The sequence below is a fragment of the Gorilla gorilla genome, chromosome Y (genome assembly GCF_029281585.2).
Source record: "Gorilla gorilla gorilla isolate KB3781 chromosome Y, NHGRI_mGorGor1-v2.1_pri, whole genome shotgun sequence".
NCBI lineage: Eukaryota > Metazoa > Chordata > Mammalia > Primates > Hominidae > Gorilla > Gorilla gorilla.
In genome coordinates this window covers 38713177-38725331 of record NC_073248.2, presented here as the reverse complement: position 1 = coordinate 38725331, position 12155 = coordinate 38713177, and positions in this window count along the sequence as shown.

The window sequence follows — 12155 nt, the reverse complement described above, 5'->3', positions numbered from 1 at the left end:
CCATTCATTTCCATTCCATTCGATTCTGTTCAACCCGGATTGATTCCATACCATTCCATTCCATTGAATTCCATTCCATTCCATTCCATTCCGTTCTACTCGGGTAGGTTCCATTCCATTCCATTCCATGCGATTCAAATCCATTCCATTCTATTCCATTCCATTCCATAATATACCATTCCACTCCGTTCTTCTCGGGTGGATTCCATTCCATTCCATTCCGTTCTGTTCCGTTCCGTTCCGTTCCATTCAATTCCATTCCATTCCATTCCATTCCATTCTATTCCATTCTGTTCCATTCCATTACATTCCCTTCCATTCCATTCCATTCGATTCTGTTCAACTCAGATAGATTCCATTCCATTCCATTTCATTCCATTCCATTCCATTGCATTCCATTCCATTCCATTCCATTCCATTCCATTCCATTCCATTCCATTCCATTCCATTCCACTCGGGTAGATTCAATTCCATTCCGTTCGGTTCCGTTCCATTCCATTCCATTCCATTCCGTTCCGTTCCATTCCGTTCTTCTCAGGTGGATTAAATTCCATTCCATTCCATTCCATTCTGTTCTACTTGGGTAGATTCCAATCCATTCCATTCCATTCTATTCCATTCCATTATATTCCATTCTGTTCTGCTCCGTTCCATTCCCTTCCGTTACATTCCGTTCTTCTTGGGTGGATTCCATTCCATTCCGTTACGTTCCATTCCATTCCATTCCGTTCTACTCTGGTTTTTCCGTTCCATTCCGTTCCATTCCGTTCCGTTCTTCTCAGGTGGATTCCATTCCATTGGGTTCCGTTCCGTTCTGTTCCACTCTGTTCCGTACCATTCCGTTACGTTCCATTCCATTCCATTCTACTCCGGTAGATTCCATACCATGCCATTCCATTCCATTTCGTTCTACTCGGTTAGATTCCATTCCATTCCATTCCATTCCATTTCATTCCATTCCATTCTGTTCCGTTCCGTTCCATTCCATTCCATTCCATTCCATTCCATTCTGTTCAACCCGGGTAGATTCCATACCCTTCCATTCCTTTGCCTTCCATTCCATTCCATTCCGTTCTACTCGGGTAGATTCCATTCCATTCCATTCCATTCCATTCCATTCCATTCCATTCCATTCCATTCCATAACTTACAATTCCATTCCGTTGTTCTCGGGTGGATTCCATTCCATTCCATTCCGTTCCATTCTATCCCATTCCGTTCCATTCCATTCCATTCCGTTCCTTTCCATTCCATTCGATTCAGTTCAACTCAGGTAGATTCCATACCATTCCATTCCATTCCATTCCATTCCGTTCCGCTCTACTCTGGTAGATTCCATACCATTCCAATTCATTCCTTTCCGTTCTAGTCGGGTAGATTCCATTCCATTCCATTCCATTCCATTCCATTCCATTCCATTCCATTCCATTCCATTCTATTCAACTCGGGTAGATTCCATACCATTCCATTCCATTCCATTCCATTCCATTCCATTCCATTCCATTCCATTACATTCTACTCGGATAGATTCCATTCCATTGCATTCCGTTCCATTCCATTCCATTCTATTCCATACCGTTCCTTTCCATTCCATTTCATTCCATTGCATTCCATTCCGTTCTACTCGGGTAGGTTCCATTCCATTCCATTCCATTCCATTCCATTCCATTCCATTCCATTCCATTCTGTTCCATCCCGTTCCATTCCATTCCATTCCATTCCATTCCATTCCATTCCATTCCATTCCATTCCAATCCGTTCTACTCGGGTATATTCCATACCATTCCATTCCATTCCATTCCATTCTAGTCGGGTAGATTCCATTTGATTCCATTCCATTCCATTCCATTCTATTCCTTTCCATTCCATTGCATTCCATTCCATTCCATTCCACTCAATTCGATTCTGTTCAAACCGGGTAGATTCCATACCATTCCATTCCTTTGCATTCCATTGCATTCCATTCCATTCCATTCCATTCCGTTCTACTGGGGTAGTTTCCATTCCATTCCATTCCATTCTATTCCATTCTGTTCCATTCCATTCCATTTCATTCCATTCCATTCCATTCCGTTCTACTCGGGTACATTCCATTCCGTTCCATTCCGTTCCATTCCGTTCCATTCTACTCGAGTAGATTCCCTTCCATTCCATTCCGTTCCATTCCATTCCATTCCATTCCATTCCGTTATACTCGAGTTTATTCCATTCCATTCCATTCCATTCCATTCCATTCCGTTCCGTTACACTCCATTCCATTCCATTCCATTCCGTTCCGTTCTTCTTGGGTCCATTCCATTCCATTCCATTCCATTCCATTCCATTCCGTTGTGTTCTACTCGGGTAGATTCCATTCCATTCCATTCAATTCCATTCCATTCCATTCCATTCCATTCCTTTCCATTCCTTTGCATTCTATTCCGTTCCGTTCCATTCCATTCCATTCCATTCATTTCCATTCCATTCGATTCTGTTCAACCAGGATAGATTCCATACCATTCCATTCCATTGAATTCCATTCCATTCCATTCCATTCTGTTCTACTCGGGTAGGTTCCATTCCATTCCATTCCATGCGATTCAGATCCATTCCATTCTATTCCATTCCATTCCATAATGTACCATTCCACTCCGTTTTTCTCGGTTGGATTCCATTCCATTCCTTTCCGTTCTGTTCCGTTCCGTTCCGTTCCATTCAATTCCATTCCATTCCATTCCATTCCATTCTATTCCATTCCGTTCCATTCCATTACATTCCCTTCCATTCCATTCCATTCGATTCTGTTCAACTCAGATAGATTCCATTCCATTCCATTTCATTCCATTCCATTCCATTGCATTCCATTCCATTCCATTCCATTCCTTTCCATTCCATTCCATTCCATTCTACTCGGGTAGATTCAATTCCATTCCGTTCGGTTCCGTTCCATTCCATTCCATTCCATTCCGTTCCGTTCCATTCCGTTCTTCTCAGGTGGATTAAATTCCATTCCATTCCATTCCATTCTGTTCTACTTGGGTAGATTCCAATCTATTCCATTCCATTCTATTCCATTCCATTATATTCCATTCTGTTCTGCTCCGTTCCATTCCCTTCCGTTAAATTCCGTTCTTCTTGGGTGGATTCCATTCCATTCCGTTACGTTCCATTCCATTCCATTCCGTTCTACTCTGGTTTTTCCTTTCCATTCCGTTCCATTCCGTTCCGTTCTTCTCAGGTGGATTCCATTCCATTGGGTTCCGTTCCGTTCTGTTCCACTCTGTTCCGTACCATTCCGTTACGTTCCATTCCATTCCATTCTACTCCGGTAGATTCCATACCATGCCATTCCATTCCATTTCGTTCTACTCGGTTAGATTCCATTCCATTCCATTCCATTCCATTTCATTCCATTCCATTCTGTTCCGTTCCGTTCCGTTCCATTCCATTCCATTCCATTCCATTCTGTTCAACCCGGGTAGATTCCATACCCTTCCATTCCTTTGCCTTCCATTCCATTCCATTCCGTTCTACTCGGGTAGATTCCATTCCATTCCATTCCATTCCATTCCATTCCATTCCATTCCATTCCATTCCATTCCATAACTTACAATTCCATTCCGTTGTTCTCGGGTGGATTCCATTCCATTCCATTCCGTTCCATTCTATCCCATTCCGTTCCATTCCATTCCATTCCGTTCCTTTCCATTCCATTCGATTCAGTTCAACTCAGGTAGATTCCATACCATTCCATTCCATTCCATTCCATTCCGTTCCGTTCTACTCTGGTAGATTCCATACCATTCCAATTCATTCCTTTCCGTTCTAGTCGGGTAGATTCCATTCCATTCCATTCCATTCCATTCCATTCCATTCCATTCCATTCCATTCCATTCCATTCCATTCCATTCTATTCAACTCGGGTAGATTCCATACCATTCCATTCCATTCCATTCCATTCCATTCCATTCCATTCCATTCCATTACATTCTACTCGGATAGATTCCATTCCATTGCATTCCGTTCCATTCCATTCCATTCTATTCCATACCGTTCCTTTCCATTCCATTTCATTCCATTGCATTCCATTCCGTTCTACTCGGGTAGGTTCCATTCCATTCCATTCCATTCCATTCCATTCCATTCCATTCTGTTCCATCCCGTTCCATTCCATTCCATTCCATTCCATTCCATTCCATTCCATTCCAATCCGTTCTACTCGGGTATATTCCATACCATTCCATTCCATTCCATTCCATTCTAGTCGGGTAGATTCCATTTGATTCCATTCCATTCCATTCCATTCTATTCCTTTCCATTCCATTGCATTCCATTCCATTCCATTCCACTCAATTCGATTCTGTTCAACCCGGGTAGATTCCATACCATTCCATTCCTTTGCATTCCATTGCATTCCATTCCATTCCATTCCATTCCGTTCTACTGGGGTAGTTTCCATTCCATTCCATTCCATTCTATTCCATTCTGTTCCATTCCATTCCATTTCATTCCATTCCATTCCATTCCGTTCTACTCGGGTACATTCCATTCCGTTCCATTCCGTTGCATTCCGTTCCATTCTACTCGAGTAGATTCCCTTCCATTCCATTCCGTTCCATTCCATTCCATTCCATTCCATTCCGTTATACTCGAGTTTATTCCATTCCATTCCATTCCATTCCATTCCGTTCCGTTACACTCCATTCCATTCCATTCCATTCCGTTCCGTTCTTCTTGGGTCCATTCCATTCCATTCCATTCCATTCCATTCCATTCCGTTGTGTTCTACTCGGGTAGATTCCATTCCATTCCATTCAATTCCATTCCATTCCATTCCATTCCATTCCTTTCCATTCCTTTGCATTCTATTCCGTTCCGTTCCATTCCATTCCATTCCATTCATTTCCATTCCATTCGATTCTGTTCAACCCGGATAGATTCCATACCATTCCATTCCATTGAATTCCATTCCATTCCATTCCATTCCGTTCTACTCGGGTAGGTTCCATTCCATTCCATTCCATGCGATTCAGATCCATTCCATTCTATTCCATTCCATTCCATAATGTACCATTCCACTCCGTTCTTCTCGGGTGGATTCCATTCCATTCCTTTCCGTTCTGTTCCGTTCCGTTCCGTTCCATTCAATTCCATTCCATTCCATTCCATTCCATTCCATTCCATTCCGTTGTGTTCTACTCGGGTAGATTCCATTCCATTCCATTCAATTCCATTCCATTCCATTCCATTCCATTCCTTTCCATTCCTTTGCATTCTATTCCGTTCCGTTCCATTCCATTACATTCCCTTCCATTCCATTCCATTCGATTCTGTTCAACTCAGATAGATTCCATTCCATTCCATTTCATTCCATTCCATTCCATTGCATTCCATTCCATTCCATTCCATTCCTTTCCATTCCATTCCATTCCATTCTACTCGGGTAGATTCAATTCCATTCCGTTCGGTTCCGTTCCATTCCATTCCATTCCATTCCGTTCCGTTCCATTCCGTTCTTCTCAGGTGGATTAAATTCCATTCCATTCCATTCCATTCTGTTCTACTTGGGTAGATTCCAATCTATTCCATTCCATTCTATTCCATTCCATTATATTCCATTCTGTTCTGCTCCGTTCCATTCCCTTCCGTTAAATTCCGTTCTTCTTGGGTGGATTCCATTCCATTCCGTTACGTTCCATTCCATTCCATTCCGTTCTACTCTGGTTTTTCCGTTCCATTCCGTTCCATTCCGTTCCGTTCTTCTCAGGTGGATTCCATTCCATTGGGTTCCGTTCCGTTCTGTTCCACTCTGTTCCGTACCATTCCGTTACGTTCCATTCCATTCCATTCTACTCCGGTAGATTCCATACTATGCCATTCCATTCCATTTCGTTCTACTCGGTTAGATTCCATTCCATTCCATTCCATTCCATTTCATTCCATTCCATTCTGTTCCGTTCCGTTCCGTTCCATTCCATTCCATTCAATTCCATTCTGTTCAACCCGGGTAGATTCCATACCCTTCCATTCCTTTGCCTTCCATTCCATTCCATTCCGTTCTACTCGGGTAGATTCCATTCCATTCCATTCCATTCCATTCCATTCCATTCCATTCCATTCCATTCCATCCCATTCCATAACTTACAATTCCATTCCGTTCTACTCGGGTGGATTCCATTCCATTCCATTCCGTTCCAATCTATCCCATTCAGTTCCATTCCATTCCATTCCGTTCCTTTCCATTCCATTCGATTCAGTTCAACTCAGGTAGATTCCATACCATTCCATTCCATTCCATTCCATTCCGTTCCGTTCTACTCTGGTAGATTCCATACCATTCCAATTCATTCCTTTCCGTTCTAGTCGGGTAGATTCCATTCCATTCCATTCCATTCCATTCCATTCCATTCCATTCCATTCCATTCTATTCAACTCGGGTAGATTCCATACCATTCCATTCCATTCCATTCCATTCCATTCCATTCCATTCCATTCCATTCTACTCGGATAGATTCCATTCCATTGCATTCCGTTCCATTCCATTCCATTCTATTCCATTCCATTCCACTCAATTCGATTCTGTTCATCCCGGGTAGATTCCATACCTTTCCATTCCTTTGCATTCCATTCCATTCCATTCCATTCCATTCCATTCCATTCCATTCCATTCCATTCCATTCCATTCCATTCTACTCGGATAGATTCCATTCCATTGCATTCCGTTCCATTCCATTCCATTCTATTCCGTACCGTTCCTTTCCATTCCATTCCATTCCATTGCATTCCATTCCGTTCTACTCATGTAAATTCCATACCATTCCATACCATTCTATTCCATTCTACTTGGGTAGGTTCCATTCCATTCCATTCCATTCCATTCTGTTCCATTCCGTTCCATTCCATTCCATTCCATTCCATTCCATTCCGTTCTACTCGGGTAGATTCCATACCATTCCATTCCATTCCATTCTGTTCTAGTCGGGTAGATTCCATTCGATTCCATTCCATTCCATTCCATTCTATTCCTTTCCATTCCATTGCATACCATTCCATTCCATTCCACTCAATTCGATTCTGTTCAACCCGGGTAGATTCCATACCATTCCATTCCTTTGTATTCCATTCCATTCCATTCCATTCCGTTCTAGTGGGGTAGTTTCCATTCCATTCCATTCCATTCTATTCCATTCTGTTCCATTCCATTCCATTCCATTCCATTCCATTCCATTCCATTCCATTCCATTCCATTCCATTCCATCCCGTTCTACTCTGGTAGATTCCACACCTTTCCAATCCATTCCATTCCGTTCTAGTCGGGTGATTCCATTCCATTTAATTCCATTCCATTCCATTCCATTCTACTCGAGTAGATTCCATTCCATTCCATTCCTTTCCATTCCATTGCATTCCATTCCATTCCGTTCCGTTCCGTTCCATTCCTTTCGATTCCATTCCATTCTACTCGGGTAGATTACATTCAGTTCCGTTCCGTTCCATTCCGTTCCGTGCCGTTCTATTCAGGTAGATTCTATTCCGTTCCATTCCATTCCATTCCATTCCATTCCATTCATTTCCATTCCATTCCATTCTATTCTACTCGGGTAGATTCCATTACATTCCATTTCATTCTATTCCATTCCATTCCATTGCATTCCAATAAATTCCATTCTACATGTGCACATTCCATTCCATTCCTTTCCACTCCATTCCATTGCATTCCATCTCATTCCATTCCGTTCTTCTCATGTAGATTCCATTCCGTTCCGATCCGTTCCATTCCGTTGTAATCGGGTAGATTCCATTCCATTCCATTCCATTGCATTCCTTTCTATTCCATTCCATTCCATTCTATTCCATTCCATTCCATTCCATTCCATTCCACTCCATTCCATTCCATTCCATTCCGTTGTATTGGTGGAGATTCCATTGAATTCCATTCCATTACATTCCATTCCGTTCCATTCCATTCCATTCCGTTCTAATCGGGTACATTCCATTCTGTTCCATTCCGTTCTACTCGGGTTGATTCCTTTCCATTCCTTTCCATTCAATTCCATTCCATTCCATTCCGTTCCATTCCATTCCATTCCATTCCATTCCATTTCATTCCATTCCATTCCATTCCATTCCATTCCATTCTGTTCTACTCGAGTTCATTCCATTCCATTCCATTCCATTCCATTCCACTCCGTTCTACTGGGGTAGATTCCATTCCATTCCATTCCATTCTATTCCATTCTGTTCCATTCCATTCCATTCCATTCCATTCCATTCCATTCCATTCCTTCCCGTTCTACTCTGGTAGATTCCATACCATTCCAATCCATTCCATTCCGTTCTAGTCGGGAAGATTCCATTCCATTCCATTCCATTCCATTTCATTCCATTCACTTCTACTACAGTAGATTCCATTCCATACCATTCCATTCCATTGCATTCCATTCCATTCCATTCCATTCCGTTCCGTTCCTTTCGATTCCATTCCATTCTACTCCTGTAGATTACATTCAGTTCCGTTCCGTTCCGTTCCGTTCCGTACCGTTCTCTTCAGGTAGATTATATTCCGTTCCATTCCATTACATTACATTACATTGCATTCCTTTCCATTCCATTCCATTCTATTCTACTCGGGTAGATTCCATTACATTCCATTTCATTCCATTCCATTCCATTCCATTCCATTGCATTCCAATATATTACATTCTACATGTGCACATTCCATTCCATTCCTTTCCATTCCATTCCATTCCATACCATTCCATTTCATTCCATTCCTTTCTTCTAATGAAGATTCCATTCCGTTCCGATCCTTTCCATTCCGTTGTACTCGGGTAGATTCCATTCCATTCCATTCCATTGCATTCCATTCCATTCCATTCCATTCCATTCCATTCTATTCCATTCAATTCCTTTCCATTCCATTCCGTTGCATTCGTGGAGATTCCATTGAATTCCATTCCACTACATTCCTTTCTAATCGGGTACATTCCATTCCGTTCTGTTCCATTCTGTTCCGTTCCATTCTACTCGGGTAGATTCCATTCCATTCCATTCAATTCCATTCCATTCCATTCCATTCCATTCCATTCCTTTCCCTTCCATTACACTCCATTCCATTCCATTCCGTTCCGTTCTTCTCGGGTCCTTTCCATTCCATTCCATTCCATTCCATTCCGTTCTGTTCTACTGGGGTAGATTCCATTCCATTCCATTCCATTCCATTCTATTCCATTTCATTCATTTCCATTCCGTTCCATTCCATTTCATTCCATTCTACTCGTGTAGATTCCATTCCATACCATTCCATTCCATTGCATTCCAATCCATTCCATTCTACTCGGGTACATTCCATTCCATTCCATTCCATTCCATTGCATTCCATTCCGTTCTTCTCCTGTAGATTCCATTCCGTTCCCTTCCGTTCCGTTCCGTTCCTTTCAGTTCTACTTTGGTAGATTCCATTCCATTCCATTCCATTCCATTATATTCCATTCCATTCCAATCCATTCCGTTCCACTTGGGTAGATTCCATTCCATTCCATTCCATTCCATTCCATTCCATTCCATCCCGTTCTACTCTGGTAGATTCCATACCATTCCAATCCATTCAATTCCGTTCTAGTCGGGTAGATTCCATTCCATTCCATTCCATTCCATTCCATTCCATTCCATTCCATTCCATTCCATTCCATTCCATTCCATTCCACTCTACTCTAGTAGATTCCATTCCATACCATTCCATTCCATTGCATTCCATTCAATTCCATTCCATTCCATTCCATTCCATTCCATTCCATTCCATTCCATTCCGTTCCGTTCCTTTCGATTCCATTCCATTCTACTCGGGTAGATTACATTCCGCTCAGTTCCGTTCCGTTCCGTTCCGTGCCGTTCTTTTCAGGTAGATTCTATTCCGTTCCATTCCATTCCGTTACATTACATTCCATTCCTTTCCATTCCATTCCATTCTATTCTACTCGTGTAGATTCCATTACATTCCATTTTTCCATTCCATTCCATTCCATTCCATTGCATTCCAATATATTACATTCTACATGTGCACATTCCATTCCATTCCTTTCCATTCCATTCCATTCCATTCCATTCCATTCCATTTCATTCCATTCCGTTCTTCTCATGTAGATTCCATTCCGTTCCGATCCGTTCCATTCCATTGTACTCGGGTAGATTCCATTCCATTCCATTCCTTTGCATTCCATTCCATTCCATTGCATTCCATTCTATTCCATTCCATTCCATTCCATTCCATTCCGTTGTATTCGTGGAGATTCCATTGAATTCCATTCCATTCCATTCCGTTATAATCGGGTACATTCCATTCCGTTCCGTTCCGTTCCGTTCCATTCTACTCGGGTAGATTCCATTCCATTCCATTCCATTCCATTCCATTCCATTCCATTCCATTCCATTCCATTCCATTCCATTCCATTCCGTTCTACTCGGGTAGATTCCATTCCATTCCATTCCATTCTGTTCCATTCCATTCCATTCCATTCCATTCCATTCTATTCAACTCGGGTAGATTCCATACCATTCCATTCCATTCCATTCCATTCCGTTCTACTCGGGTAGTTTCCATACCATTCCAATCCATTCAATTCCGTTCTAGTCGGGTAGATTCCATTCCATTCCATTCCATTCCATTCCATTCCATTCCATTCCATTCCATTCCATTCCATTCCATTCCATTCCATTCCATTCCATTCCGTTCTACTCGGGTAGATTCCATTCCATTCCATTCCATTCTGTTCCATTCCATTCCTTTCCATTCCATTCCATTCTATTCAACTCGGGTAGATTCCATACCATTCCATTCCATTCCATTCCATCCCGTTCTACTCTGGTAGATTCCATACCATTCCAATCCATTCAATTCCGTTCTAGTCGGGTAGATTCCATTCCATTCCATTCCATTCCATTCCATTCCATTCCATTCCATTCCACTCTACTCTAGTAGATTCCATTCCATACCATTCCATTCCATTGCATTCCATTCAATTCCATTCCATTCCATTCCATTCCATTCCATTCCATTCCATTCCATTCCGTTCCGTTCCTTTCGATTCCATTCCATTCTACTCGGGTAGATTACATTCCGTTCAGTTCCGTTCCGTTCCATTCCGTGCCGTTCTTTTCAGGTAGATTCTATTCCGTTCCATTCCATTCCGTTACATTACATTCCATTCCTTTCCATTCCATTCCATTCTATTCTACTCGTGTAGATTCCATTACATTCCATTTTTCCATTCCATTCCATTCCATTCCATTGCATTCCAATATATTACATTCTACATGTGCACATTCCATTCCATTCCTTTCCATTCCATTCCATTCCATTCCATTCCATTCCATTTCATTCCATTCCGTTCTTCTCATGTAGATTCCATTCCGTTCCGATCCGTTCCATTCCATTGTACTCGGGTAGATTCCATTCCATTCCATTCCTTTGCATTCCATTCCATTCCATTGCATTCCATTCTATTCCATTCCATTCCATTCCATTCCATTCCGTTGTATTCGTGGAGATTCCATTGAATTCCATTCCATTCCATTCCGTTATAATCGGGTACATTCCATTCCGTTCCGTTCCGTTCCGTTCCATTCTACTCGGGTAGATTCCATTCCATTCCATTCCATTCCATTCCATTCCATTCCATTCCATTCCATTCCATTCCATTCCATTCCATTCCGTTCTACTCGGGTAGATTCCATTCCATTCCATTCCATTCTGTTCCATTCCATTCCATTCCATTCCATTCCATTCTATTCAACTCGGGTAGATTCCATACCATTCCATTCCATTCCATTCCATTCCGTTCTACTCGGGTAGTTTCCATTCCATTGCATTCCATTCCATTGCGTTCCAATCCGTTCCGTTCCGTTCCATTCCATTCCGTTCCGTTCCATTCCGTTCCGTTCTTTTCGGTTGGATTCCATTCCATTGCGTTCCGTTCCGTTACGTTCCGTTCTTCTCGGGTGGATTCCATTCCATAGCGTTCCGTTCCGTTCCGTTCCGTTCTCTTTCGTACCTTTCTGTTCCATTCCATTCCATTCCATTCCGTTCCATACTACTCGGATAGATTCCATTCCATTGCATTCCGTTCCATTCCATTCCATTCTATTCCATACCGTTCCTTTCCATTCCATTCCATTCCA